Here is a 26494-nt window from a genome sequence, read left to right on the forward strand (position 1 = left end):
AGCCATATCATCTCTATAAGAAAAGCGGCTAAACTTCCATTGGATAAACATATCCATATGTCATGTGAATGACAGCTCAGCATCTGTCCTAAAAAGGACAAGACAAAACACCCTCACTCTAACAAGTGAATACGATTTTCCTACAAAGAAGCAATTTTCTTATATCTAATTTTAAGGTTATTTCATAAAGCAACAATTGTACATTGAGGAAGAACCAGCAGTCAAGTTTAGCTTTCTGGCCAGTCTAGCTCTTCATGTGAGCTTTCAACTGTAAGTTTGTCACACTCACAGATAATATTTGAAATATTTACATTTAAAATAAAAACTTTAAGATGTGAAGATGTCTATAGTTTTTGAATGTTGCAATAGAATTTGTTTTGTGGATGGCAAATTATATACTTTATCATGCTGAAACTAATAAAATGCTTGTTTTCATCTAAAGCTAGATCATTTCATTTCTTTCTCTCTGAGAGATCACTCCAGAATTATTTCTGTGCATAAGGAAAATGTGCAGTCAATGGGACACATAGTCTACCAATTCTGTAGCTTCTGGGGATCCAAGAATGGGTGGAAGAAAGCATTTTAGTCATTTGGGGAGAGAGTAGTGATCTTTAAGTGGCACAATAGATGCCATAATTTTTTTGAAGTCTCAAGGCATTCACTTCATTCTTTTCAAAATTCCCCAGCCTCAAATTGGACCCTGAATCCACCCACATTTGGAGGGCAGTTTTCAAAATGCCATAGGGCACCAGGTATGGCCTTAACCTGGTCTTTATCTTATGGGAAATGAGATGGACTGATGAATACCAATGCTAATGCTTCCATTCCCTACATCAGGGGTGTCAAACTCAAGGCCTGCAGGCTAGATTCAGCTTGTGCAGTGCTTAAATCTGGCCCGCAGCGCTGGCCTGGAAATAACAAAGGACTGGCCCGCAGTGCCTCTGGCAGCCAAAACGGGGTGCATACAATTAATATTAAATTATATGATACAACAAGGAATATAGAGCTGAAGAATTTTATATCAAGGACCAATCATTATATTTGGCAGTAATATATAAATAGTGGAGCTATAAATTTGGGAATGTTGATAGACTGTTTATTGGATTGACCAATATTAAAATAAACAGATTCCAACAGAAAATTTGTAGATGGCCTGTGGCCTGTTTTGAGGAATGAATGTTAAAAAGGAGAAAATGGTTGTGTCTCAGAGAAAACTAAAAATAACTGTTGAGGTGCTCTCCCAATGGCTTAGTGAGAAGAGCCTCCAGCTCAACTCTGGCAAGACTGGGTGGGTTGTAAAGCTCTTCTGGTTCCAGAGATTTTTCATATTAAAATTTGCCTGGGAGGGGTGCATTTCCCAAATCAAAGTTCATGCACAATTTGGGGGTCCTCTTGGACCCACAACCCTTGCTTAAAGAGCAGGTGATAGCTGTGCCCAGGTACAACTTTATACAGGTTTGTCTTGTGCCCCAATTGAACCCATTATCTAGACAAGAAGCCTTTCTATCATGCCTATGTTTCAAGAATTGCCCTTCAAGAATGCTTGAAAGCTGTTATCTGTAGTTGGTGTGCATAATTTTTGGCATTTGATGTTATTTTTATAGAACACAATTGTCCCATGAGTTACAATGGTGCCAGTAGGCTTCTGGATGTAATTCACCCAGGTGATAATTAGCTTCTGACTAGTTATCATCTATAAATGGCATAAGTCAAGATATTTGCCATGCTATCTTTCTCCCATTCTCTCTGCTTAGCCAAGATGTAGCAGAGAGGGTATTATTATTATTATTATGGTTATTGTTGTTATTATTATTTATCAGTATCTTATTAATACTTTGTATAAGCAAATTGATCCAGACAATGCACTGTTTATTAAGCACGTGTATTTTAAAGAAGAAAAATTGTATAAATAAAATAAAAATAAAAAGATGTAGCGGAGAAGAGATATTCTGGGCCTCTTCTATCAAACAATGTCACTTTTTGGATCTGGAGTTGTTCGTCACAGCAGCTATGCTGTGGAATAAAAAGCATATCCAGAAGACCCAAATTTATTAGCCTTTTACAAGTTGTTGAAGATCTGGCTGTTGCCCTAGACATTTGTTTTATCCTTGCCACGGGTTATATCCTGCCATGGATATCATAGGTTGCATTTTGTCCTTCATGTTTTAATTTTTGAATACTTCCCAGTTAGTGCTATGACATGGGCCACAATGTAATTAATTAAAATTAAAAAAAAAAACCAAGAGAAAACCTAGTCTCAGGCAGCTTAGATTTTAACCTGTTTTGATTGATATAATAGTTTCTGTCTTTTTTGTTTACTTAACATCAGTTTTTGACAGTGAACAAGTTTATCTATAAAAATGAGCAAATACATCAGTGGCTGAAGAAAAATAATTTGTTCAATGATTTACCGTGTGTGTGTGTGTGTGTGTGTGTGTGTGTGTGAGAGAGAGAGAGGGGGGGGGGTAGAGGGGGTGAGGGAGGGCGATGGGAGGGAGGGAGGGAGAGAGATCCACATTTTTCTTTGCCCCGCTCTTATATCTTTAACAATAGCACCCCATAGAAATTAACCAATCGTATTTATTCCATTCCTGGGAAAGCTCTGATTTTTTAAAAAGCACATAAAGTAAGTCAGAAAAACAGAGTTGTAGCAGATGTAGAATTAAAAATGCATAAATGCACATGTCCTTATTATTACTAAATTATACAGTTTGGAAAATGGAGTACAAGAGTCAAGTGATTGGCATAAAAGTCATTAATTTATCAAACAAAGCCCACAGTCTTTCATCTATTCAGAGGAGAGAAAGTGCCCTGATGAATCCAGCAGATAAATTCATGAATAGAGTTATGAAAACAATGCTGGAACCCTTTGAATAGTATTCAAAATTGGTTTATTTTTTTAAAACAAATTATAGTGTTTTTATTTTACTTTTATATGGATATAGAAACAGTTCATCTGGATATTCTTTTTTAACCATTAACAAGAAAAAACACTGGGGTTAACAATCTTGTATCGTTGCTGTGTCTTTCTGCTAAGAAATCATACAAATATCTCCACCGTCTGCATTTCACATTTAATAGCAATCTGCAGAATGATCAAGACAGTACCAAACATGACTGAGGAATTCAGAGTGCAATACCATCCCATCCTATGGAAAAATTCTTATAAAACTATAAATAGTTGAGTAACAAGGCAGAACTCAAATGTACAAAAAGAAAAAGAAAATTTGGAATTCACAGTAAGAAAATAATAATAATGCAATAACAATTCTGTTATGCCTTCCTGAAAAGTATTTTTCTAAGCCCATAATCATGGATGTAAAATCACACCTAGAATATGTCACCCACAGTTTAGGCACACTATTAAAATGCATCTCAGATCTTAACATGAGATGAAATTCATGAAATTCAATCTAAGACCTATCTGTAAAATAAGTTGGAATTAATTTCATAATCATGAGATAAAGCATATTTCTGAACAAAGAATCACATATTGACTTTGTGTTGTGTCACTGATACATACTTCCATATTGTAATTCACTTTAAGGTTTGAGCTTTCCAGGTAAGTCCTCTCTGAAAATATTCCATATGGTAAGATTATGTGTATTTCATGTCTTCCAAAAACATGGAAATGGCTTCTCCTATAAATTAATTTCTAAAATGTTAATTGCTATATTGAAGTAAAATATAGGAGAGCATGCAAAACAACTCAATACTAAGTTGAAAAAACATCTGAGCTGTCATCAACAGGACTTATCTACCATTTATTTGTGAAATGAGCCAGATGTTAATCAGGATAGCTGTGGCTTACCAAACTAACAATGAATTAGTTCAATAATTCAATATAGAGAATTAGTAGATATAAAATGTTTTGCAATGAATATCACATGAGTTTGACAATATAGCTGACCTGTGTAACAAAATACATTATGAACAAAGTGTGAGAAAGATTAAAATCAGAAAGTCTGCATATTATTCTTGATCATTTGGAATATTTGCATTTATGATATGTTGCATTTGAAGGATGATGCTGTGATTAGTTCAGACCCAAAAGAAGAAAAAAGACTCTGGTGGAAAACACAGCAACAGAACTCTCAATAATTCTCCTTCCTCCATCCAGGGGTGCGCTGCTGGGGGTTCACAAGGGTTCGGGAGAGCCCCTAGCTAAGATACTGTGCAGTTTGGAGAACCCCCAAATTCCACTCCTGCCTGGCCATGCCCACACCACGCCAGCCCTCCGAGGAGTCCCCACCTGGCCTGTTTTGGGTGCAGGTAAGTGCCGGGCGCACGTGGAGGTTCAGGAAGGGTGAAAAACAGGCCTCCCGGAAGTTCAGGAAGACCAGAAATAGGCCCCTTTCCAGCTTCCAGAGAGCCTTCGGAGCCCAGGGAGTCCGTTTTCGCCCTCCTGGAGGCTCAAAGAAAGCCTCCAGAGCCCGGGGAGGGCAAAACTGCCTCCCCCCACTATGGTGCAGGAGGCCAACTAGGTCACACCCACCGTGGTCACGCCCACCCAGCAAACCGAGCAGAGAACCTGTTGCTAAAAAGTTTGAAGCCCACCCCTGCTTCCAAATGTTTACTGGAGAGTAAACATTTGGTTTGGACCTAAAATAGATCTACTATCAACTTTATGGACTCCTTTTTAAAAACTCCTTAACTGACTCCTTAGCCTCTGATTCCTAAGGTAAAACAGAGAGTACAGCAGAGCAATCCTAGGTTATTTGGAAGTAACTGTTTCCTTGAGAGTGGCTGCTAGGCCAAATGCTAAGGCGTACCAGCTGAATTGGGTCCAAGTGTAAAAGCACAAGTGGACAGTTCTCTAATTGTAAAAGAAACACCCCAACATTTGTGACAGCCTATCTTGCTTACCTGGATTTCTTAAACCTCCACTGCATTTCAGCTAAACCTTCCGCTGATGATTGTGGAACATTTCCTAACAGTGAGAATAATTAACCAGAAGTTGTAGATGTTTCATCCCTAGATGAAGCACCTACAACTTCTGGTTTTAAAAAAGACTGGACGGCCATCTGTCTGAAATGGTGTAGGGCAGGGGTCCCCAACCCCCAGGCTGTGGACAGCACTGGACCGTAGCATGCCAGAAACTGGGTCATGCAAACAATTGAAGCCCTATCTGCGGGATGCAGGCAGCATGTGAAACCACGGCCCCTCCAGGCCATGGAAATACCTCTCTCCAGGGAATCGGTCTCCGGTGCTCAAAAGGTTGGGGGCCACTGGTATAGGTCTCCTGCTTGAGCAGAAAGTTGGACTAGAAGACCTCCAAGTTCCCTTCCAGTTCTGATTGATATAGTATTGTACTTTCAGCCTGCACTGGACCATACTTATGGGGACTTGGTAACTTTGTGGGGACTGTGGTCAGAGGTGGTATTCAGCAGGTTCTGACCAGTTCTGGAGAACCAGTAGTGGAAATTTTGAGTAGTTTGGAGAACTGGCAAATACCACCTCTGATTAGACATTTTACAGTATCATTCCCTTGCCACACCCACCAAGCCACGGCCACAAAATCAGTAGTAAAAAAAATTGAATCCCACCACTGACTGTGTTATGTATTCTCATTCTTGTCCTCTTGACTTTTTTTGAAAGTGTGAGCTAGAACAAAGAAGGGATCTTTTTTGTTCACGAGCATGTAAAAGGCAGCTATAATTCAGATTGGAATAAAAGGGGGTAAAGCTTCAATACTTTTTGTTTATGTGATGCAGTACTACCAATTTCTTTTCCAGAGCAGTTCTTTGCCATTTGGATGCTTCTGGTGACAGATTTTCTCATTGGCTGAAAGAGCAGAATCAAAACCTGTTCAATTCTCCTACTTGTTTTTAAAATAGTTAAAAAAATGCATCCGTAATTTATCTTTGGCTCTAGTTATTGTATGTTCCAGATCACTGTTGTTGTTTTTTTCTTTTCTTAATGGAAGCCGACTGCTGATCAAAATCAGATACTGATTAATGTATTCTGGCTTCCCTTCACAAAGGGCATTGAACATTCATTTGTTTTAAGGCTGTAAAAGCTTCAAGAAAATTACAACATTCATAGTAGGCTAATGCCCTTATTGATCAATTCAAAGTCACCAAGGAGTGTAGGACCTTTCCAATTCCCTACCATCTTTAATATGGCAAGATGATAATCAAAGGGGGAAAAAGGAGAAGGGGTTAACAGATGCTGAAACCATGGGTTTGCTTTGATTTCCTCTTTTCAAATTAGACAATCTAGCTCTTATTTTGATCCATATTCACTTTACAGCAAGACAAGAGAAGGAGACTGTTTCTATTATTAAATAAAACAGAAGCTAATTTTAGATTATGAACAAGATACAAAAAGGTCAATAAAATCAACTTGACACAGTGACTGGAAATGATTTATTCTCAGAGAATGAATATGATTTCATGAGTTAAGATAGAGATCCATCATACTAAGAACATTTCTGATACCACTGCTCCCTCAATTTTATTTCTTTTTTAAATAAATAGTAAGGGAAATAAACTTTTAAATAATTGAAACGCTGCTTTTTATCACTTGCTTTGAAAATATCGCTTTCAAAATTTAACTTATTTCTTTCTGCTCTTCTCTGCAAGTAGTATTTTAAGATGACAGTAAAAAATAATTGGTAAATAAATAAAAGATCAGTAAATAAATAAACATTAAGATTATTTGAGATGTGGATTGCTGCTGCTACAGTAAGCAGAAGAGATGATTTATGGAGAACAAATAGTTGAAAAGAGCATGAAACAATTCAGGAAAATTTGTTTTAATGACAACAGAAGCAACTCTAAGAAGGAAGAGCAGTGAATAAAGATCAAAAGAGATTTGAAGTGTAAGAAATAAGGAAGCTCTAAAAGACTGTTTGTTTAGAATGACAAGGGAATATAGGATGTGATACAGCCACATGCATCACCACATAAATAGTTTGACTGACTCAGGGGCGTCTTCACAGTATGGTCAAAAAAGTCAAGATGGCCATGCACATAAAAACCTGTTTTCCCTCCTTCCTTCTGCCTTCCTGTGTTCCTCACATCCCGGACATAAACTGTTTCAACTCCTTCCCTCAAAATGACGCTATAGAGCACTGCACACCAGAACAATCAGACACAAAAATATTTTCCCACAAAAGCCATCACTTTGCTAAACAAATAATTCTCTCAACATTATTCAACCATTATAAAGTCTGCACTACTATTACTGTTAATCTTCTCATCACTCCTTATCACCCATTCCCCCCCCCCACTCGTGACTGTATGACTGTAACTTTGTTGCTTGTATCCTTACGATTTATATTGACTGTTTCCTAGTGTGATTTGATTGCTTATTGTACCCTATGACTATCATTAAGTGTCATACCTTATGATTCTTGACTCTTGACGAATGTATCTTTTCTTTTATGTATACTGAGAGTATTTACACCAAGACAAATTCCTTGTGTGTCCAATCACACTTGGCCAATAAAGAATTCTATGCTATGCTATGCTATGCTATCCCATTCCATTCTATTCATTTGGCCTGGACATGTGACTGAACAAGGGCCATGAGAAAAGAGAAAGAAATTTGAAAGATCAATTCAGCTTGGAGATTTAACTGAAATGCTTTCAAATCCAATCTCTTTGTATATCCCTAATGTAAATAATGAAGTCGATAGCTAATCTAACGATGAGGCATTAGCTATTTCAAATTACAAAAAAAAACTAGAAAAAAAAAACAACTCATGGAGAAAAGAAGAGGAAAAGAGAATTATAACATTAATCTCCTTTTCAAGACCTCCGTTGATCAGCACATTTAAACAAATGGCTCTGTTGATGTTCCTTCTTTACAGATATTGATAGAGAGACTGTAGAGAACATTATCCACATTTATTACCTGGAAGCATTCACAGTTTTAAACACATACCACTGAAAATATTTTGATAATATTTTCAATAATAAATATTGTTTTGATAATTTGGGAGTTGCTAATAAGTACAATTCCGCCCCTGGATAATTCAACAATACAATGCAGTTTCCTGTGTTTCTACTGTATGATCACTCTATGGCTTTCCCTGATATAATTTCCTGCCATACAGTGTCACATTTCCAGAAAAGGCAGACTGAAATGACATACACAAAAGTCAATACTTCTGGAAAAGGATGTGGGCCTGAAGAACAAGATAAGTAATGGAAAATGTCATGCTTATTGTTGGTTCACAGTGAAGTGAAGATTCTCCTACAATCCCTTTTCAAAGGAAATGTCCACTCTCACTAACTAAACTTCAGCACATAAGTTAATAATGCTTTGACATTTGGTTTAGGCATTTATTCCTGCCTTTTGGATCATCAGAAACTCTTTTATGGTAAGAGCTTTCCCCAAACTGGCCTCAAAGTCTGAACACAGAAGCAAGCAAGGTTTGAAATATAATTGAGTTGCATGAGTTTATGAATTGCATGATCTTACTGACAGAGGTTTCACTGAAGTACGACCATGTTTTGACTTTTAACATTCTGAGGGGAAAAACAATTGCTATACTTCATGAAATACAGAAACCTTCTTGTTAAAGGACTCAATAGTATTTCTTTCCCTCTTAAAATATCTCTAACCTAGGCTATTTTCTGCTAAACAAATATAATGCTGCTTAAAAATAACTGGGGTGCATCCCTATCCAACCAGAAAAGAAAGCTGTGATTTTCACAACAAGCACAAAGCAGATGGGATCATTTGGTTCCATAAAAAGCATAGCTACTAGCAATTTCAAGAAAAAGAAGGGCAGTCAGATATGGTTGCTAGAGAAAACAACATGCTTTTATACTCCACAAGCAATCATAGACACTGTTGACTGCTTAGACTAACTTTTCCAAACTGATATCTTTTACATTTGCTGGAGCATCTCTCACATACAAATTCCAAATCATTGTGTCAGCAAATTAAAAATTAGGATCACAAGATATGCAGGACAAGTTAAAATAATAATTTTTAATTTTGGTAACTAAGGAACATCAGGGAAAGGAATATTAAAATAACATGATTGAAAATCTGCAAGTTTTTTTTAAAGTGCTATTTTTTAAATAGAGCAAATTAACTCTATGTGGTAAGAACCTGCCTTCCTGACAGAATTACATTCAGGGCATGATTTTTTATTATTAGGTCTTCATGCTGGGAAAGGCTTCTCCTAACTGAGTCACAAGCTTTTTAAAAAATATACAGCAGTCATAATAATACATAATTTGCCAGCCCTAAATAGCCCCTGCATCATATGCGTATCTCTATAGTAGATGAAGAATGGGTAGAAATAAGCAAAAGATGGATGACTTTAAAATTTCTCCTGGGTTTTGAGTTGCCTGAAATCCCAATGAATCATCATTAGCTATACCAATAAAATGTAGATATCAATATCTATGATTCAGGACTCTGGCATAGTAGAAGTTCCCTAACTAGCCCATGCATTTTTCACCAAGCAGTTGCATTCTGCTCACATTAATTCATGTTTCAGGCTGTTTGCTGCATATTTCTAGTAATCTCACTTCTTGCTACACATCCTTAGCAGGATTTTTAGTAGCTGCGTGTACATTAATAAAGGAAAAGGGCTAAGAGTTTTTGCTTCTAGCCAGACAGGTTGATACTTAGAGGAATGTGACATAGTGAAAACCCAAGACCACTTCATTCTGTCATCCAGATAACAGCAGTATATCAAACTTAATGGTTAAATAAGCAGAGCATGGCTTGGAAGATGAGGATGTGATAAGAAAGTCTGCTCTTTCAGTGTGTGGTGGATGATACACGGTATGATGAGTTCTAAACAGCTTGGAGATTTTGGATTTTGCTTTTTTATAATTCTTTATAAGCAAGCAATATTTATTCACTTGCTGATGTTTGCTAGATTAAAAGCTTACACATTGTCATTTTCAAACTAATATATAAAACTAAAATTGGACTTAAGGAAAATATAAAATACATCATGTATAGAGCTAGGTTTGGTCTAGTGGTTAAGGCACAAGGCTAGAAACAAGGAGATTGTGAGTTCTAGTCCTGTCTCAGGCATGAAAGCTGGCTGGGTGGCTTTGGAGGAGGAGGAGGAGGAAGAAATATAAGGTATGTTTGGCACCTTGAGTTATAAATAAATAAATAAATAAATAATTCAGAAGCAGTTATTGTGAAGCTTTAGAGCCCCAGGCTTATGCTTAAGCAAATGTCTTTAGCTGGTTTATCCATAAATTGGTTGAAGCTTCATACCTGCACGTTTCTGTTAGCCCATTTAAAATAAGCAATAGTTCTACGACACCTTAAATGCTAAGAAAAATTTCTACATTTATTATTAGAAGGCAAGTTCTAACAGAGGGAGATATTTTGTCAGTCTCCACTGATACAGAGAAACTCCATCAGCAGGAAAATATCATTATAACACATGATACATGAAGTTTATAATAGTGAAAAGCTACAGATGGGTTTCCTGGCATGATGCTTTTCTAGATCCAAACCTGCTTTATGAGAAAGATCCAATCAAAGTCTTCTTCCCAGCTAAGGAAAATTCCTTCCTACTGTAACCAACAGGAAAGGAAAAGATGGGATCCTCTTATACCAAGGGGCAGAGAATCTCTTCCATTTAACCAGCATTTAAGTTTTATAGTCAAATCTCAGTTTTGGAACCTTGTTGTCTTATCACCAGGTACTAGGATACATCTACGTATATAGCACAGATATGTAGATTTAACAAGAGATAAATTGAAAAAAATATTTTGTAAAGAACAGTGCTCCGAAGACATTAAAGGTAAAGAGGTACAAATATCTTTTTCTTGGAATAAAGTGATAACAGATGTGTGGACATCATGGTAGAGACATTATTTTCAGCACCCAAGAGCTTTCAGGTCAGCAGAGCAAAATGAGAAGGAGCTCAAGGCGGAGAGTTACACCTTCTTTCTAGTTTTAATCTGGACATTTTAATCTTCAAAACCGACAGATGACCTGTACAGTTTATGACCTACCATGCCAAATGTATATAGTGAGTAAATATTGTTCCCTTTCTCTTTCTAGACTTAATCATCACCCCTTACTCAGTGCTTAGAAGTTCCGGGTACCAAACCCAGAAGTTTTCCTAGCTTTTTGGTTGACCTCCTTCAAAACCTGACAGAGTCTTCAGCTTGGCAGATCACAAGAAGTGCAAGTCTGGTTTAAGAAGGACCAAAATAAACATGCGATGGATGAATGAAAGGCTGTTTGGCACGAGAGCCCTTTCCTTCACTCCTATGCCGTCTCATCACAAAATACCCCTTCCACAGCCACTGCCTATATTTCCAGTTGCCCTCTGCAGGAGGGCTTAACAAGTGCCCCCCACCCCAAAGGGAACGCCCGCGCATCTCAGAAACCTGCGCTCTCCTGGCTTTGCAACCTTGGCGAGGCGAGGAAAACAGACTCTGCCTGTATCCTGGGTGCGTCCTTGGGTTCTCCCAGGTGCAAAAGGGGTTCTCCTAGGGTCCCCCTCGACGTATGCCTGTCAAGCATCCAAGCCGAGGAGCCCTCACTTTCTACCCCATCCCACCACCGCTTCTCGCAGAGCAAACACTTTTTTCCAGGACCCTCTCCTTCATCTCCGCCCTGGTCTCCTGGCTTCTCCGCCTTTCGCCGCTGCGCCTCTTTCCGTTTCCAGGACGCCCCGCGACAGGATTTCGGCACGAGAGGGGCTTTTGAGCCCGCCCCGGCCCTCTCTTCCTGCGTGGGATGCTCCGCTGATGTCATGCTCTCGGCTCAGCTGCCTGCACACCCGCCCGGCCTCCCTCCCTCCCTCTCCCTCTCTCGAGAACGGGGTCCGCCAAAAGGGGGCTTGAAAGTTAGCCGACACCCTCCATGGCTTCCGGGAAGCAAAAGTCTGGAGAATAAACAAGCCGCCCGCCCTCTTACCTCAGGCACAGAGTGGCTGGATCGGCACGTGTTTGTGCGTGGCGCGCCGGGGCAAGGAACGCCTCAGAAGCTCCGGCGCAGCAGCAAACGCCTCTCGCTTTGCTTGCCGGTCCTTCTGTTGCAGGTGAGCCTTTCCCTGTCTCTCCACCTCCTCCTCTTCCACCTCCTCCTTCCTCCACCTCCTCCTCCTCCTGCTCTTGCAACTGCTGCCCGCTTGCCCGCGTTGTGTGTGCGCGCCCTGAGCCACTGCAGCATCTCTGCATTAGGATGTGCTCCTCCCTTCCCCTCCCTCTTCCCTGCGCGCGTCCGCCCTCCAGCAGCGTTCAAGGGGCTTAAAGAGGGGATTCCCCCTCCTCCTTTTCCACTCTGCTTTTCCCCTCGTTTGCCAGCACCAGGCAGCGCTGGAGGCAGAGTGACTTGCAGCTCCATCCATAATTCACGGGCTTCAGCTGCGCGGCTGCCACCGTCTCTTTTGGCGCCCTTCTCGCTTCAAGGAGACCGTCTCCTATTAACACTTCTCTGAACGACGAATGTTTGGATCCCTCCGGTCTCGAGGCCTTGGGGGACAACAAAATGGTTTAGTGGTTAGCGCTGTAAAGCCGAGCTCTGCCCCCAATCCCGTCTCAAGCAAAATTCCGGCTTCGAACCTGCTCCTGGCCGGGCGAATATTTGATTTCGAAATTGCGTCCGGCAAGCAAGGTCTTGCTGAAGACTTTGACCAGCATCGTCCTCCCCCCACCCCACCCCTTTGCCAATGTTACTGCTCCTAATTGCTAGGATTCATATCAAGATGGACAATCCCTCCTTACATGTTCTTGGCTGGAGTATGTTAAAAGCTGCAACAATAGCACTCTGACTGAAAACAGAACTTAATTTGAGATGTCAATGTTGCGTTTCCCCTTATAACTGTAGCTGCATGTTTCTTTGCTTCCTTCCTTCCTTTCTTTTATAATAATTTTATTAAGGATTAGATATATATTACACAGATAAAAGTAATACAGACTACAAAAGATAAAAAAAGTATTTAAAAATTAGAAAAAGAAAAATGTGCAGAAATGAAGAAAAAGAAAAGATATACTTGCTCATCTCCATCAAGTATAGTTAGCATTAACAGCTTAATATCATCTCTTACAACCAACCAGCATCTCTTCATCCCATGTCTTTCCCCATTCAAAGATTTAAACAAATCTTCAAAGCCTCTTCACTCCATCCGACATTAGCAACAGTTCAGTAAGGGTTAGAAGATGCAACAATATGACTATTTCTAACTATATTTAATACACCCACTTTGAATCTTTCCTTTTACATTTCTTGTATTTAATCAAATCCCCTCAAATCTCACCAGCAAAACCTTTAAAATACTGCCATCTGGTCCTAGTTAGCATAAACCTATCAACATTACTAGAAATAGCAACAAATTTATTTTAGCCTGAATCAAATATATCAACTTAATATTCTTTTCTCTTTCTATTTTAGTCCAATTTAATGTCCAAGCATCTGTTTCCTTTTTATGCTCTATTTGCCTCTTCTCACAAAATCATTGGCAACTTTAACAAGTTCCTTGTGTACATCAAATGTGAGGAGATTATCCACGTCACTTTTCATATTTTCAGTCTCAAGAAATTGTTGACAACTTTAACAATTTCTTTTTACAAATCCGATATAAAAAGGTCATCCACCTCACTATTCTGCTTTAGTATTTATATGTCATTTTGATCATTAAAAATCATCCAGTGTCACTTGTATATCCAACAATTAATCTTTCTGTGTGTCCTCTATTAAATCATTTTCCATCTCATAAGTTGTTGTTGTAAAATCCATATTTAAATCAATTTCAGCTTTATTTGTTGGAACATATTCCTCTTCCTTGATACCATCTACTATATCAATAGTAGCAGATATCTTTAAAATTATTTTTCTGAACCCAAACTATTGAGCTTCAAATTTCTGGTGCTAAGCAAGATAGTTGTTAAGTGAATTTGCCCCATTTTATGACCTTTCTTGCCACAGTTGCTAAGTGAATCACTGCAGTTGTTAAGTTAATATCACAATTGTTAAGTGAATCTGGCTTCTGAATTGACTTTGCTTGTCACGAGGTCATAAAAAGTAGTTAGATGATTTCAGGTAACCATCTTAAATACATGCCAGTTGCCAAGCATCCAAATTTTGATCACATGACCATGGGAATGCTGCAAATGGTCATAAGTGTGAAAAAAGGTCCTTAAGTCACTTTTTTTCACTGCCATTGTAACTTTGAATGGTCACTAAATGAATGATTGTAAGTTGAGGATTACCTGTAGTCACAGATTTCTCTCAATAGATACATCGATATATTCATTTCCCTCTGCTGCCCTCTAGTGATCAACCTTCAAAGTCATCTTCATTTTTTTGAGATGTAAACATACAAATTTTCCCATGGGAAGGATTTTTCAAAAATCTTAATGCAAGTTCATTTAGAACTTTAATCTAGATAAAAATTTATAAAATCAACACTATAATCAACCTTTATTGTATAGTCACAATTTTTTGTTTACAGTACCTTAAACTCATAATGAAAATTTCTTTCTTAAACTAGGGGTGTCAAACTCGATCGCATCGTGGGCTGGACTGTAACATATCACAATGTTTTTTGCCTTTGTGGAGACGGGGTGGGTGTGGCCTGTATAGGCCATATCTGGCCCTCGGGCCACCAGTTTGACAGACCTGTCTTAAACAATTGAAGGAAAAACTCATCCAATGAATGTGATAAACTTGCTGTTCTGAAGAATTTTCAAAAAGCAATTTAAAAAAAAAGGAAAATCCAAAATTATTTAGAAGTGAGGTTTGGTTGAACCTTGAGTTCATAAAGGCTACATTGAGAAATTCAGTGTAATCCCAAGTTTTCCAGATATTTGCAAGCTGACTGTCAAAACCTTGGTTCCTGTCATCTGTTTAAAAAAAAACAGCTATCCAGAGTACATATTGACAATCTAGAGATATCTCCTTTGTTTGGAGAGAGTTTGGCAGTCAAGATCCAGTATCCAGCCGCCATTTGCAATTGTTTCCTATGTCTCTAGGATGTCAGTTTGCCATTTCCTCATCATAAGTCTCTTGCTATATGTTTCTTTTCTAACGCCAGCATTCATAAGCATGTGTTTCTGAGCCTGTGCAGATCACCGTTGCTCATTGCTAAAGTATCACAACCCCAAGTCAGAGTAGGTGATCCTAGGGAAGAGAATTTTAATAGATTGTATTGACAACGAAGGATAAGAGCAAAAGAAGCACATAATCTGGTTGATACACTACGCCGGGACTGTCAAACTCCTGGCCCATGGGATGGATGCGTCATATGCTAGCCACGCCCACGCCCGGTTTAGCGAAGGGGGAAAAAGTCCAGATACATCACGTGACGCCGCCATGACAATGCAAGTTTGACACTCCTGTAATACGCTATAAAATCACAAGCTAAAAAGGGCACATGATCTGCACTACATTATAAACTCACAAGCTACATTTTATCTTGAAGTGTTGTGGGAATTTTGTCTGATTAGTTAATGACTCCAGGTTATCATATGAAGCTAGGCAATTTGATTAAGTGATTAAACCATGGTTTAGTTAAGTAGAGATTAACATGACAGCTACAATGTTCTTTATATGAATGGGCCACCTATGAACAAAACAAGAGATTTCTATTAGTGCTCTGCTACAGAAGAGTAAACAGGCTTGGCACTCTTACCTTTTTGCAGAGATCTTCTTGGCTTCTACTTTTAAAGGATGATGCAAAAGCAATGATTTGGCTAAATGATTTGGGAAATGGTTTAGAAGAGAAAGCATCCGATAGATGAAGGAGTCAGGAGACATCCAAGTGCAGATATATATGCTGAGAACAAGTTTAAATATTTAAATACACTGCTCCAAGAAAGAAAGAAAAAGAATACCAAAAATCAACTTGATCTTTTGATTGATTATGATTCAGAGTGCTCTTAAAAAGAAGAGAATTTCCCCTATTCTTTTTTAAAAAACTAACTTTAGGAAAGAATGGGATACCTTTTGATTGTTTTCAGTTCAAAACACAACCCACAATTAGAGACTGGATAAGGCTTAGTGCCAAAAAGCCTGGCTGACAGGACATGTTTTATTGCCTAGAAAATTTAGTGTTCAAAAGATACTTGTCAACTCCCAATGGATAAATGATCCAAGGATGTCATTTATAATTAGCTTTTTGGTGATTCATATTGTTGTGATAACACATACCATATTTTTTCCATGTATAAGATGTTATTTTTTCTTTAAAATGTTTACCTAAAAAGGGAGGGGCATCTTATAAACTGGGGGCTGAGAAGAGAACCGTGGTTGCAAAACTGCCGATACTTTAACTCTGCAAACTAGCCTCACAAGCGAACCTTCTGATTGCTTAAAATATTGATTTCTGAATTTTGGGTAAGAAAAGTGGGGGGTAAGGTGTTGTCCTATACATGGGGGCATCTTATAGATGGAAAAATACGGTATATTAATATGAGGTTTTCTTAATATTCTGTTCACATGTTTCAGGGTGAGAGAAGCTTGTGAACTCTAAAACTTTCCATAATCCTGTGGGAGCCTGTATCTAAGTCCTGTATTCAAAATCAAGAGATATGGATTAAAGAAGCAACAAAATAACATAGGTATTGTGGTATGTCCTTATTGAACCCATTAAGCCAGCATTCATTTTCTTTGCTGGAAAAAATGCATGAAGTTTAAGACTTAGTAATTGATAGGGCCTTCTTAAGCAGTGATGAATTCAAGAAAACATTTCCTGTACCTTTTGATCAGTTCTATCCATTGATTATGTGATATTTTGACTCATTCCAATTTACAAAATTGCTTCAGCTCGCTGATACTTTGGAGCCAAGCTAATTTTTCTAGGTTGGGTTACAAGCAGATGTGGTATTCAGCCACTTCTGACCGGTTCTGGCGTACCGGTATAAAATTTTTTGATTGGTTCGGAGAACTGGCAAATACCACCTCTGGCTGGCCCCACCCACCCACCCCCACTCTTATCTGTCACCTCTCCTATATTCTGTTGTTTATTAGCTCCTCTGATTCGCATGGCAGAGCGGATTGCCCTGCCTCAGCTGAGCTAAAAAACAGCACAGCTCACATTTCTTCAAAGCAAGACGTTCCAAAGAGATACTAATGAGATGGATCAGTTTTGGAATCTGATTCTGGGAAACAAAAATACTCACGTAATTTTTATTTCAGAATGTTTTATTAAAATGTGAATTTATTCCATTTTTTAAAATTCCAGAAGTCATAAACCACAGGTGTTTAAGAAAAATCCTATAATTTTTTTATTTTAGGACCTTATTACATGGATATTTTAATTTAGGATCTTATTACATGGATATTTGTTTTAGGTAGCTATTAAAATACTGCTTTGAACCTGTAATTCTATCAATTTTACATACAGAATTTCATTTCTGTGGAAATTCAGTGAAACTATGATATGCTTTGTCTTGAATTTAGTAATCCCCAGAGTTTGTTTGGGAGATGGGCAGCTTCATAAATTTGTTAAAAAATAAACAAATACTGTTTTCCTACAGCACAGTTGTGGCAGAAAGTTCCCAGCAAGAAAAGAAAGCAGAAAATTAACATACATTCATCACCTGATAATGGAAATAATACATCAACACCAAGACTAGCAGCCAATGAGTGTCTTATTCCTCATTAACTTGTCTGGACCCAAATTAAAGCCGCCAAACTTAGTGGCCATCGCCACATGTAGCTATGGCTTTCACAGGCTGGTTGTGCACAATGAGCTACATCCTTCTTTCAGGACTGAATATCTTCCGAGCTAAACGTAGAGATGTTGCATTGATTCCTCAATCATTTTGGATGCTTTTGTTAAAAAAAACAACTGCATGTTTCCAAGCTTTAGAATTTCCTCTTCGGATGTGTGAGAACCAGGATGATAAAATCCGTATGCCAAGTGGGATTGCCCCTGTAGACAGCGTTCTACCGCAAGGTCCCTGACCTTTGGGAGCCATTAGGCACTTTCAGAACTTGAGAGCCTGTTACAGTATCTCACAAAATGGATATAATGGTGTGTGGGCTGTCACAAAACACCCATATGCCAGAAGGCAAGCCAAATAGTGGGCAGCTGCCATCTGCCATTTTTTCCCCTAAGATTGCTCCTGATAGGGTATTTTTGGAAATTCAGGTTATGCTTGAGGCTGGTGCTTTGCTTTGCAACATACTAATTGCCCATACATTTTTTTAAAAGCTAAAAATCTGTGTGGTTGGGGGAAGGCTGGTAGGTTAGCACATAGCAAAGAATATATCAGTGAGCAAATTGTTGCCCCTGTGGTCACACCAGGGATTCAGAGTGTATATTATAGTACAATCAGGATTTTTTTTTAAATATTTCCAGGTAGGCATCTCCTATACTACCAAAGCCTTTGATCAGGTTGGCACAAAGCCTGCTATGGCCTCATTTTCATCTCTGCCCCATTTCAAAGGATCATCCATAGCTGGGAGAGGGAAAGAGGGAGATGCTGTCCCATTAAACTCATTGGGATTTATTTCTGAATAAACTTGATGGAGTTGTACAGCTAAAGATGTTTTTACTTTTAGCTTTTAACTGATAATCTATGGAAAATATTTTTATAACTTTAGAGTTCTCTTATTAGATTTCTGTATTTTGATTAAAATATTCGTTATCAAATTCAAGTATAGATTTCTCTCAAGGCTTTTTTGTTCCTTTCATGGATCAGAAGCTTTTCTTTAAAATCTACCTGTATACTTTAATTCAATTTATTTCAGTTTAGTGTACATCTAGTTTGCTGGCTTCTTTCAGTGCTTTGCATCTCATCTTATTCTACCACAAGAGTCTGGAGCATGTGCCCTTTCAAATTGCATTTGAGTTCAATTCTCATAACCACTAATCACCAGGACTATAAATGATCAGAACTAAATGCAGCAACATCTGGAAGATGGTTATGTTACCCTCCGTCTTCTGCAGAAACAGCATTGCCTCTAAGGATGTTCACTTCAACTTCATTGTCATCCTGCCTATTCCCCTCTACCCCCTTGGCAATTGTTGAAATTTAGGCAGAAGTACGCAGTAGTGAAATGACCACTTTTGTCACTAAGTTTTAGTTTTATCAGTGAAGAGTTTCAGGTGCAATGAAGGAGATAAGGAAGGAGAAGGAAAAATATATAAACTTTACAATATTGAAAAGGTGATGAAGTAACTTAAAATGAATTTATTTATTTTATTTATTTATCAATCTCTTACAAGATAATAGATATTAGTATAAACATGAGTAAGAATACAGGAAATAGGTACAAATAAATGGGGACAATAGGACAGGGATGGGATGCACGATGGTGCACTTGTGCACGCCCCTTAATGTTAGCTGCCTCCCATATTTTTACTGTACATAAGAGGAGGAAAATTGTCCATTTGTTCATTGTGCCAATACAGGTTGTCTTTGGATCACAACCATTTGTTTAGTGACCATTCAAAGTTACAATGGCATTGAATGAGGACAACTTATGACTGGTTTGGTTGTTGCAGCATCCCCATGGTTATGCAATTTCAATCCAGGTATTTGGCATCCAGCTCATGATCAACGTCAGAGTAAGTTGTGGTCATGTGATCATGATTTCCAATGTTCCCTGCTGGCTTCCCACAAGCAAAGTAAATGGGGAAGCCAGTAGGAAACTGGACATCACTTCTGCAAGTTGCTCCCACTCCCACCACTTTTTCAGACACCCACCTGCAGGTCATAGCAACCACTGGCAATGCCCCCTGGCCTGTTTGCCCAGAACTTTCCATGTTGTTATGGTCATGTGAGTTCTTGCTTAACAACTCATGCCAGACTGCTAAGATTGCCATTGCTAAGTAATGAGGCCATTTGATGTTGCTCTTTACAACTTGCATTACTTAGCAGTGGAAATTTCTCAGTTGCTGTCTTAATCCAAGGACTACATAGCCTCCCATATCTTATTAAAGAATCCTATGAACTACTATATATGTTAAATAAAGACACATGGGTATAGAACTACAGCTAGAACGATGTAGTGGTTATAACAATTTCCAAAAACATGATATTCCACTAATGTTAGCACTTGCTACCATTCACAATCAACAAAGAAACAGTACTTGTTATGGAGAATGGATATAATCTGTAACTATTGGATAATGATAGAGGAGTCACACATTCAAATCCATGGGAATCTCCTTGGGTGAGTCTGTCATTCTCTTTCTGCTAGCTATTTTTTATTAAGTTATGTAGTATGGATAAAAATGGTAGTAGAGAAATAAAACTTGAACTTTTTAGAGAAGAATGAAGTATAAATATAGTGAAAATATGAAAATAGGCTCTGGAAAGCAGTGTCTGGTTTGGGAAATCTGTCCTTTCCACACTCTTGATTTCATTTAATTGCTACAAGGATCCTTCAGAAATGTGGTACTCAGTTTTTCTGTCAGCACTGATGGTAGGGGTACATCTGTCACAAGTAGCTGGCACATCCAATTTGGGAAATATTTTTTTACTATTGGAGCTTCTTCCTAGAGTCAGTCACAAATTTTGGTTGCTCCGAGCCATGCCATCTAACCCAGCTTCCTTCATTTACTCCCTTTTCCTAATGATCCTGTCACAGCAAATGGTTCCCAAAGCAATGTAACTTAATGCTGCTCCCAGATGGAATCTTTCTCTTTCCATGAACACAACAGCCTTCAGGGTGAACTGCAAAAAGGTGGGTGATCCAATGCGTTCTCTGTCAGGGAGCTTCCATCAATATCCAGTCATACAAGCAGTAAATCTGAGATGTCTCCCCTTATTTGTGAGAATTAACTGGAGTAGGCAATAGGAAGAAAGCTGTAAAAGACACCACTTATAATTTGCCATCCACTGCATCTGACCCAACCTCACAGCACCATTGACAGGCTATTAATAATGTAGAGAGATCAGTGGGGACATTGGGATACTCTAAGAGATTAGTCAGTTATGGAAAGTATTGTAATTAATATATTGGTTTCATATAATCCTATTAGCCCTGTATTGATTGTAAAGGCACAGGATTCTTTTACTACCAGAGGGTGATCTTAAGTATATGAAAGTCATCTTGCCAAAGGATAATTATTTGCTGTAGTTAATTTCCTATTTGCCTTTCTTTCTCTGTCATACTCATGGCACTATTTACTACCTTTGATGGATAGAAATTTGCTGCATTGTTTCAAGTACATCACTTTTTCTGTTCTCCTTTCCTAAGTACCTAATTATCTTTTCTTCAGTTTTTCCTTCTTTTTTTGCTCAATCCTTTTTTAAAAAAAGAGTTCAATTTCCTTTTAAGCACTGCTTGGGTAGACATGATGTAATCAGGCAGACTGGAATTATCCTGGATATATAAAATATACACATTGTTGTGTGTAAATGTAACACTCTCAACCAAAAGGTTGACTCTCTGTAACACTCTGTAACACTCTCAACCAAAACTAAATGTGTGCTACTGTTTTAAAATAGCTTCCTCAATCTAGTTTCCTCTAAATTTGTGGAAGTTTAAGAAATCTATCATTCTAAAACTTGAAATTATGAGAGTTTGAAGTTCAACTCACCTGAAAAGTGCCAGTTGGAGAAATCTAGCTTGAAAGAATATACTGTCGATCTTGAATGTTCATATGCAGAATGAATGCTGTGAGACTTGCTCTGAGCTGATAACACATATGTCAAATCTAGTTTTAGATTACAATATTGCTTTATATAAAGACAGTATATATGAGAAAGAAGGTGGGTTTTCAGATCACATTAATATCTTGGTATTCTGATTAATAAATGAAATGTTGAATACAAAGAAGAGTTTGTAAAGACATTCAACTTATATGATTTAAAAAAAACATGAAAACTTATCAAAATTGCATCCTAAGTGTATGAGTAGTCTTTGGTTAACAATTGCTCATTCAGTGACTGAAGTAGTGATGGGGCTGAATGTGTAGTGCTTACAGCCAGCTCTTGAATTTCTGGCCATTGCAATACCTCCAAGGTCACATGATCACAATTCATATTTGGGTGTGAATGCATCTATACTTTTACATACCAGTGTCATTATGTTGGCAAAGAACCTAAATGCTTTGCAGTGATTATTAAATGGATGCATTGAAGAGTATGAATCTTAAAAGGATTGTACTTGACATAGAAAATGGAGTGAATAATTGCACGCCATATATAAAAAACAAGAAACTACAACAACTAAATAACTTTGTGTATTTTAATAGAATTGGGTAAGTAGATGGAAAAAATATTAATCAGCATAAATGTGGTAGAAATGTTGAGTGGAATCTACTTAGTTATATAGAAATGAGAGTAGATAGGCTAAGAGAAACAACTGTTGAATATGTTTGGAATACATGTGATAAAACAAGAAGAGAATACATGCTGAATTTATGTAGATTAAACATCCTGTTCCCAGCTTGTACAAAAAAGATACTTTGGAGTTGGTTGATTTATAGAAATCAAATGAAGATTGAATTGTGGAACAAATATATAAGGTCAAGCAAATAAAGTGAGAGAAAATATATTAAGAGTGTGGTTAAACGGAGCTGATCAGACCTGCAGAGAAAAAAAGATGTGAAGTTTAAAAAGCAATCAACAAAACTGAATATGGACATGGTGAAAGCAAAGAATGGTTTCCAGTGATAAAGAAAGATATGGAGAACTGAATGGTGTTGGTATATGCTGGAATTAGTGATGTTTCTTTTGCTTATCTTAGATGTTTAATTTATTTATCCTGTTATTCTTTCTGCATTTCCTTTACTTTGAAAAGGAATAGCACGTTGGGTATGTATGTATGAAAGCCTATGAATATGAATTGCATTTATATTAAATTTTGATTAGATATTTTTGTCAACTCATTGCCAATTCATTTCTTTAATGATAAAAGCCTTTAACAAGAGAGCCAAAATGACTGAGTCATAAATCACAACATAAAGGTATGCTTTCCAAAGAAGAAATAAAATTGCAGGAAAGGTAGCATCTTTCCCAGGGCTTGGTCTGTTCCTCTTCTTGGACTGTGAGAAAAATTGACTCCATTGATTGGGTTTATAGCCAGAATCAATTTAAGGGCAAATGCATCTGTACTGTTTCCAAAGAGATCAGTACAGATAGTACTCGACTTGCGAGTACAATTGAGCCCAACATTTATATTGTTAAGTGAGACATTTGTTAAGTGAGTTTTGCTCCATTTTACAACATTTATTGCCACAGTAGTCCAATGAATCACTGCAGTTCATAACCTGGTTGTTCAGTGAACCTGGCTTTCGCATTTGCTTGTCAGAAGGTCACAAAAGGGGATTGCATGACCCTGGGACCCTGGGACACTGCAATGAACAGTCATAAATATGAATCATTTGCCAAACATCTGAATTTTGATCATGTGACCATGGGGAGGCTGAATAGGTCGTAACTGTGAAAAATGGTCATAAGTCACTTTTTTCAGTAACTTTGAATGATCACTAAATGAACTGTTGTAAGTCAAGAACTACCTGTAGTTAAGGTGATCCACCACAAGGGGAACATTGCAAAGCAATGAAAGGTAGTTCATGATTGCCATGGGTATAACTGCTGAATAGACTGATGGATTATTTTTGTTTCAAAAGACAGGGTCATTTGCTGGAAAAAGAAGGATATTGTCTGGATGAATCTTACTAACGTGTGACATATAGTAAAATGTTATTCAAGGCAGAAATGATCAGGCTCAAATTATCCTACTTTGGACACATTATGAGAAAACCTAGCTCTCTGAAAAAGTCTGTAATGCTGGGAAAGATGGAAAGAAACAAGAAGAGCAAGATAACCAATAGCAAGATGGATGGAACAATTAGTACACCAATTGAGAGACTTGAAAGACTAGGTTAGGGACAGGATGTTCTGGGGAAAATCTTTTTATGTGGTTGCTAAGAGGCAGCAACAACTTGATGGCATATAGTCAATCAATCATAGCGGTAGAAATTTACCTAAAGACTATTATGGCCAATTGTTCATAGGGAACATGTAGTTCTATATGGAAAGACCTTTTTATTTCTGATTTCAGCTAGTTGCAGAAAACCTATATCTCTGGTGTTTAAAGCCTCTACTGTGTATATGAGCCATCTTTCATCCATATGAAAGTGGCAGTACTGCTGGTCAGAAAAAGCCACTTGTGGTGACACATGCAGTTGGCAATGTTCAGCAGGCATTAACTTTCCTGTACGGGAAACTGAAACAAGCTGTGATCACTGCATCAATCACCACAAAGAATCAGGCCATTAAGCAGTCATCATGAAGAATGACCAGAGAGCCTGGCCTTGCATTATTGCGGTCAGTGGTTTTCAACATGTGTTCGGCCATCCCGACAATAGGAGCAAAAACAAATGCATTTATTGACAAAGTACACTTCTTCACTGCCACCATTTTTTTCCTCAGTGCAGGAAGTACTATTGCAAACAGCCGGGTGCCTTTTAGTGTGCATTCCTTACACCTTTTACAGAGGTGTAAAAGTGGGAGAATGGGAGCAGAAACAAAAGATGCATAGCTGTTTCAGATCAGGAGATGGGGAAACGGAGGAGTTCATTGACATCTGGCTTTATATCAAAAAACATTCAGTGGTAAATTATTTGTGTTAAATTGTAATGCAGGAAATTATTTTAGGTTCTAGACAACAGACTGCTACAGCGACTCTTCCTTCAGACTATACTTCTTTACACTGAAGATGAATAGGAAATTCTAGGGTTGTAAATCAGATTGAAATGTTTAAAAAAAAAAGGATCCTGAAAAAAGTCAGTAACCAACCATTTCCACCTTGTTGCCAAAAACATAATATTAGACCTGGTCATGTTGTTACCAAGAGTCAAGATTTTGCATAAATCTTAAAAATTAAATTGATTAATGAAATAAATGAATAAATGTCCACTAATAGGAGAAGATGGCAAGGAGGTGATGGGTGTCAGGGAGAAAGCAGAACATTCTTTGCATCTGCCTTCACGCAAAAGGAAATAAACAATCCAACCTACCAAAAGCAGTACTGTGCGAGACAGATGAGGAATACAAATCAAAATAGGCAAGGAAATGGTAAGAGAATACTTTAGATGAGTTCAAATTGCCAGGACCAGATGGATTACTTCCAGAATTCTGAAAGAACTGGTTGAAGCAAACTTGGAACCCATGAACATAATCTTTCAGAGCTCCTGGAGCCTGGGAGGAACTATTAGATGGGTTCCTTCATTTGAACAATGCCATCCATCCAGAACTCCTCTGTTGCAGCACCTGCTCTCTGGAATGAAGTTCCCTCTGGAATTTACTGGTGTTTTAGAGGGCCTTGAAGACCTGGCTCTTTGCCTGGGCCCTGGATTGAAGTGGTTGAAGCCACTCCAGAATAGAATCATTTATCTGCCCTTGCCTGGTGTGATGACCCAGGGCATGGCAAAAAGGCAACACAGTCAAATAAGCAATAAGAGTCCCTTTATTATCTCCAACTTTTCCCCCAATGTCCAGGTTACCTTGAGCTGGAGAAAAACTCTCCCAGGAACAGCCTTTAACTGTAGAAAATCCAGTCCAAAAAAAAGGTACATACAAACGGTAATTAAAAATCCAAACAAACCAAGCTGAAGTAATTAGCTTGATAGGGCAGGAGAACGAATTTCAGACTTGAAAGCATGGCAAAACTCACAAGGTTGGGGAGACGCCAGGAACACAGATAAGCCATGATGATACAAGATAAATTCATGTTTGCTCCCAACAGCTTGCTGCGCGCAGCTTCCTTTTTTATACAGTGTTCCCAGCTGCAGCTAATGAAGGGAATCAGGACTCTTTCCTCCCCCGTAAGTCATGCTACCCATGTTGCTCCCTTCTCCATTCCTCCCTGCATGCCCTAGGATGAAGGGCCTGGGTCTTCCTCTGAATTCCTTCTCCCTTGCTCTACCTCTTTCCTGCTCTGCCCAGCTGGACTTTGCCCTTCCTCAGTTTCTTCCACAGCCAACAGAGCCACACTCCCACTCCCTGTCAACTGTTCGGTTTCCCCCTCCAAGTCAGATTCTGACAGGCATGACATCTGGTTTGGGCTATCTTTTGTTTCTTCTCTTTACTGTTGCATTGTTTTGTTTTATTGCTATTTTTACTTTATGGATTTCCTGGAATTACTGCATGGTATACAAATTAATTAAACAAACAAAAATAATTTGGTCTTGCTCTAGGTCAGAGTCAAATATGTGTTGCTTCATCTCCAGAAAGGCTTTCTTGATCCCAAGTGGGATCAACGACTGAGCAAAGAGACCACAGTATCTAAGGTTTAATTCAAGGCATTTCTTCCATGAAAACTTTTCTACCAGGATCAGATGGGCTAGGAATCCATTACAGAAATTATACTTTCACCAAAATCTGTAATGATACGGTAGAGAAATTATGGCCCTGTAGGGAGATTAACTCCATAGTTTAGGTACAAATCGAAGTTGGAGACAATTCAGAGGCAGCACTGGCTTTTAAAAATTGAGATTGTAATTCTTCTAGGGGTCTTAAATCTTGCAGTAATAAATCCATGAGCTGTAAAGCAAGAGGCAAATTACCTTTATCATAAAGATGCTTACAACAGCAGGAACAATTGTTATTCTATGGCTGGCAAAACAATGAATTGCATT

At 38.2% G+C, this 26494-nt stretch overlaps 1 protein-coding gene across 1 annotated transcript in view; it reads right to left on the bottom strand.

The window, feature by feature from the left end:
- CNTN2 (contactin 2) overlaps window positions 1-12022 on the bottom strand; it is a 49889-nt gene extending 37867 nt beyond the window's left edge. The window contains exon 1 of the mRNA XM_026676807.2: window positions 11866-12022. The gene's annotated coding sequence lies outside the window, so the exon portion shown is untranslated. The remainder of the gene's footprint in view (window positions 1-11865) is intronic.
- Between the last annotated feature and the right edge of the window lie 14472 nt (window positions 12023-26494).

This window comes from Notechis scutatus, chromosome 3 (genome assembly GCF_049901735.1).
Source record: "Notechis scutatus isolate UNSWTSFEM ecotype Mainland chromosome 3, rNotScu1.2, whole genome shotgun sequence".
NCBI lineage: Eukaryota > Metazoa > Chordata > Lepidosauria > Squamata > Elapidae > Notechis > Notechis scutatus.